Raw genomic sequence first — 4,808 nt, forward strand, 5'->3', positions numbered from 1 at the left:
GCTTCTTCGAGTAGTAGTTAAAAGAGAGAATCTCCGGTGAGCTTCTTCTCTCAGTAATAGGTTCTAGAATAGGAGAAATAGTTAAGTTCCCATGACAACTGTCAGCTATGTACTTCTTTACAACTGACACATTAGTATATACTCAATTTTTTAAAGTTTTGTATCTTACTTTGTACACGTATAGTTGTGTACATACTATATATCCTCAACGGTATGGATTTAATCTGCCTAATCCAACGAACAACATAGGCTAGCATACCTAATTCCTAGGTAATCTGCCAGCATTCCCAGCCTTTTCCCTATTTAAAAACAAGGTTGCAATTTTACAAATTAAGAGATGCGATGCGTAAAACTAGGGTCATTTGCCTTTCTAGAAAGCACAACTATTTTTTAATGGTTTCCTAGATGTTTCGTTCTTTTGTACATGCGAGTTTGCATATATATATATATATATATATGTGCAAATGCACGTGAGGTCAAATATTTGGTGGTAATATTCTGAGTCCATGAAAACGATTTAAAAATAGAAAAATAAACCAGTCCTAAGAAGCTAGTACATACATCAAAGCCAATATCTATCAACATCGAAGATCATTAATCGATATTTAATGAGCAAATAGTTTAATAAAAGTTATTTGACTAATTGATTTTACAATTGCAACTGAAGGGTTGGAGTCTTCTCCATTTTCATAGGGGGTGGCACTAGAATCCACATATCAGGAAGCCTTTAATATGACCTGTTATCATTTCAATATTTCATTAATAACATATACATCCAAGAAAAAAAAATAAAAGTGAAATACTATTTAATGAGCAAATAGTTTAATAAAAGTTATTTGGCTAATTGGTTTTACAATAGCAACTGAAGGGTTGGAGTTTTCTCCATTTTCATGGGGGTTGGCACCAAAATCCACATATCAGGAAACCTTTAATATGACCTGTTATAATTTCATTAAATAACATATACATCCAAGAAAAAAAATAAAAGTGAAATATTTTCATCCAAATTTACATTATAGCTATCACTTTTAAAACAATCCAGAAATCAAAACTTTCTAACAATATAAGTTGATTGCGTTTGTGTAGTTAGAGTTCATTAAATATAAGGAATCATTATCAAGGATGAGATTCAAAGCTCTTTCTTCGCTTTCCATGCATTTTATTTATCACACAAGAATTAAGGATTTTGAAGTCAATGTCACACCAAGTCAATACATGCTCTGCCATTTTCACCTCATCTAATGAACCAATGCAAGAGTTCTTCCGAACTTATAGTATCCTATGAACACATCATTTGCATTTCTGCTTCCTCCACCACTTCATTTTTCCATTGTTCTGTTGCAACCAAATGGTAATGTAACAAAAATCATTGAATAATCATAGGATAATGTACAATCAATATAATGGACTCGATCAAACACACAAGTATTAGTGATGCAGTTCAGTTTTGAATGCGTTTCATCTTGTTCAATATTAAATGCTTTGATAATCTTCAATGTATTTGAGGACCACTGCTAGATGAATCTCTATCATTATTGTTTAGTAGGCTTGGAACATATCACTGTTACAAACAATGCAAGAAGCAATTTGTAGATAATTTTCATAAGCCATTAAAAGGAAAAACAAGGAAGTAGCAACTAAGGCCTAAACCCAAATAATTACTTTTACTTATCTGATATGAAACATCAATTCTCATCCATGACTAAATGATGCGACTTCTCCTACAAAAGTAAGTATTTTTTATGTGGATGTTATGGAATTTTACCGTCATCTCTGGGACTAATGTATTGTTCTTATCATCCAGGGTCTTCCTTCAAGAGAAGAGTCATATTCTTTATGACAATCACCTGATCTAGATTGTTCAGACATTGGGCAGCTAAGTACTGGAGGCTTTGATAGGTTACAATGATTAAAGAGAATAGTCAACTAGCCCTGTTTGTTATCCATTTAATTGACTAATTCTTCCTACTACTTGAAAAGTGACTAAAGTAAAATATTTTTCAGAAATCACAAGCACCATATATGACTGCTGCCTTAATCTGAAAAACAATAGATTAGATTTCATCCATCCACCACCCAATAAAAAACAACAAAGAGCTATACCAATCAAAATCAAATTCACCAAATACCAAATCCATGAAGAATATACCAAACAGAGCATGGAATGCCATTTAAAAAAATCTAAGCTACCTTTTTTTCTTTATGAAGTTTTAAGGAATGAAACAAAGATTATACCTTGAATGATAATTGAAGATAAGGGAACAGTATCCGCTTTCATGTGAAACTAAATCGTGGAAAACCTCCTCCCAGATTAAAAATGGAAGGACCACATAAAGGTTAGTGACTCAAAATAAAGTTATAGAAGAACAAAAAAGAGATAAGACTTAAGAGACTTCAACTACTAATAAGTCTCTACGAACCAGAATCAATCACCAAAATATGACTAAATAAAAAATATTTATGTCCATTTTTTTTTGCTAAAAGATAATTTTATTAGAAAAGAGAAATACATCAAAACAAAAGGACACAGTAGACACCGCTAAGACAACTTATAAACTCCACTTTCGGCATAGCCATCAGCTGAGAGAGCAAGCAACGACCAAGCAGAGTCTAAATCTATGTCTGTCCATCGCATCATTCTCTAGATTAGTTAGGATATGACTTGGACAAACCACAGAAGTTCCTAAAATACTAGACGTAGCAGCCATTTTTGCCAAGTAATCTATAACAGTGTTAATTGAAGGATAAACCTAAACATCAAGGAAGCAAGCATTAATTTTTAATTTTTTTTTCTTATTCACGCTAATCTACGAAAACGAGGGGATATATAATTCAAATCTTTTATTTTTTTGGGGGAGGGGAGCTGGGAAGTCGCAGACATTGCTAACCATATCTGACGTATCAATAACACAAGCTCCAACCAAATCCAAAACCTTCTCAAAAGAATGCAAAGTTACTAACAATGGGGCTGATACGAGAACAGGTTGAGGAGTAGGTTGTGCCTGTCACATGACATAAGAAAACAAAAAATTGAATTAGGAATTCAAGCTTTGAAGCAAAAATAAACCACTTTTTGAGTTAATAGATCAGATAACTATCATTGCTTAACTTTTACCATCATGGTTGGAGTGGACATTATCGATTTATGGCTTCAAGCTTCTTGGTTGCAGAACCCTGTAAGGCTAAAAAGTCTCTAACTTTCAAAAACAAATTGGGCAAGTAAAGAAGCTAAAAGGGAAACCAAGAAGTTGGAAGACATTGGAAAAAGTAAATCCAATCAAAAGTAGGAATTTTGGATGCAGAGGATGAATATTAAAGAAGAGACAGGTACATGGTGAGGTTGAAAATCATTTTTTTATTTTTCAATATTCAAAACCCAATAAGCAAGAAGTTGAGATGGACGAAGGGAACTTACCAACGAACCAACAATGGAGCCGATATGAGAACCGTAGTGAAGACGAGCAGGACCGTCCCTGTAAGCATGTGTTGCTAATTGCAGAGAACTCTATCCCTTCTAGAATTTATACCTTTCTTCTCCCTGTTATGCCATTTAACGTTGTCACCAAAATTTATATGAATCCTACTGCAATTATAACACAACCTTCTCTTTATTTATGTCTTACAATTTTAAAACTTTGCTCTTTAGACGACACAAGAGAGAGATGATGTGAGTCGGGTTGAGTTTCCTCCAGTTTGTTGCTTTTACAGTTGCCCTTTCTTCTGCTTCCATTCCCAAAATTGTTACTGAGGCTATGTTAGATCCTAAGTGGAAACAAGCTATGTCAGAGGAAATGATGGCTCTTGGGAAGAACTGTACTTGGAAGCTGGTTGACCTTCCCAGGGGGAAAATCCCAGTTGGATGCAGATGTATCTATACGGTCAAGTACTGATCAGATGGTGCTATTGAGAGGTACAAGGCAAGATTGGTGGCCAAAGGGTATAGTCAAGTGTATGAAATTGACTATCAGGAGACCTTTGCTCCTGTGGCCAAACATAACTCTATAAGAGTTCTTTTATCTGTGGCAGCAAACAGAGATTGGCCCCTATATCAATTAGATGTGAAGAATGCCTTCCTCCATGGAGATTTAGAGGAGGAAGTGTATATGCAGTACCCTCCTGGCTTTAAGGTTCCGAGAGTCGATGGGAAGGTGTGTTTCTAAAGAAGACACTTTATGGTATGAAGCAATCACCAACGGCTTGGTTTGAGAGGTTCAGACAGGCCATTCTAAAAAATTGATACTCCCAGAGCCAAGCAGACCACACATTATTTACCCGGAGAGGTAATTGCACCATCACAACACCAGAAGCAACCGTTACTATCTTCAATCAAATCCGTACCGGAAAATATCTAGAATTGATACAACCAGAAACCTGACATCCATGCAGAAGAAAAGACACCACTTCCAGAAAACCTTGGTATTATTATTCTAATTATTGTTATTATTAGCATAATAGAGAATTGCTGCCATTAGCCACATTTGGATGGAGCGTAACCTCCGTATATAGACTTCCAACTCTAGATGTTTTTCCAAGATTTGGAATGCCGTCTACTTTGAGGTCACCTCCAAACTTGCCCTCATGCCTCTGTCCTGTTTCCTGGTCGTCCATGAACTCTCACTTGGTCTTCTCTTGGGGCCTCAGTGCTTATTGTCTCCCCCCTCCCCCCTCTTTCCACTCTGGGCTGTAGCCCGCCCAGCGGCCCGCCCGCCCGCCCGCCCGCCCGATTTTCTGTTTTCTTCTTTGCCCTTAGGGGTTGTTTATATTCCCCCCCTCCCCTTTTTCTCCCTCGTTGGTGATGAATTTCTTAT

At 36.2% G+C, this 4,808-nt stretch overlaps 1 long non-coding RNA gene across 1 annotated transcript; it reads right to left on the minus strand.

Annotated features, from left to right (window-relative positions):
• Nucleotides 1-2,793: 2,793 nt before the first annotated feature.
• Nucleotides 2,794-3,163, minus strand: LOC122068266. Its single transcript, XR_006137022.1, has 2 exons — nt 3,116-3,163; nt 2,794-3,002 (listed from the first exon to the last, which is right to left on the minus strand). It is a non-coding gene; the product is annotated as an uncharacterized LOC122068266 (long non-coding RNA).
• Between the last annotated feature and the right edge of the window lie 1,645 nt (nt 3,164-4,808).

Source organism: Macadamia integrifolia, unplaced genomic scaffold (assembly GCF_013358625.1).
Source record: "Macadamia integrifolia cultivar HAES 741 unplaced genomic scaffold, SCU_Mint_v3 scaffold3668, whole genome shotgun sequence".
NCBI lineage: Eukaryota > Viridiplantae > Streptophyta > Magnoliopsida > Proteales > Proteaceae > Macadamia > Macadamia integrifolia.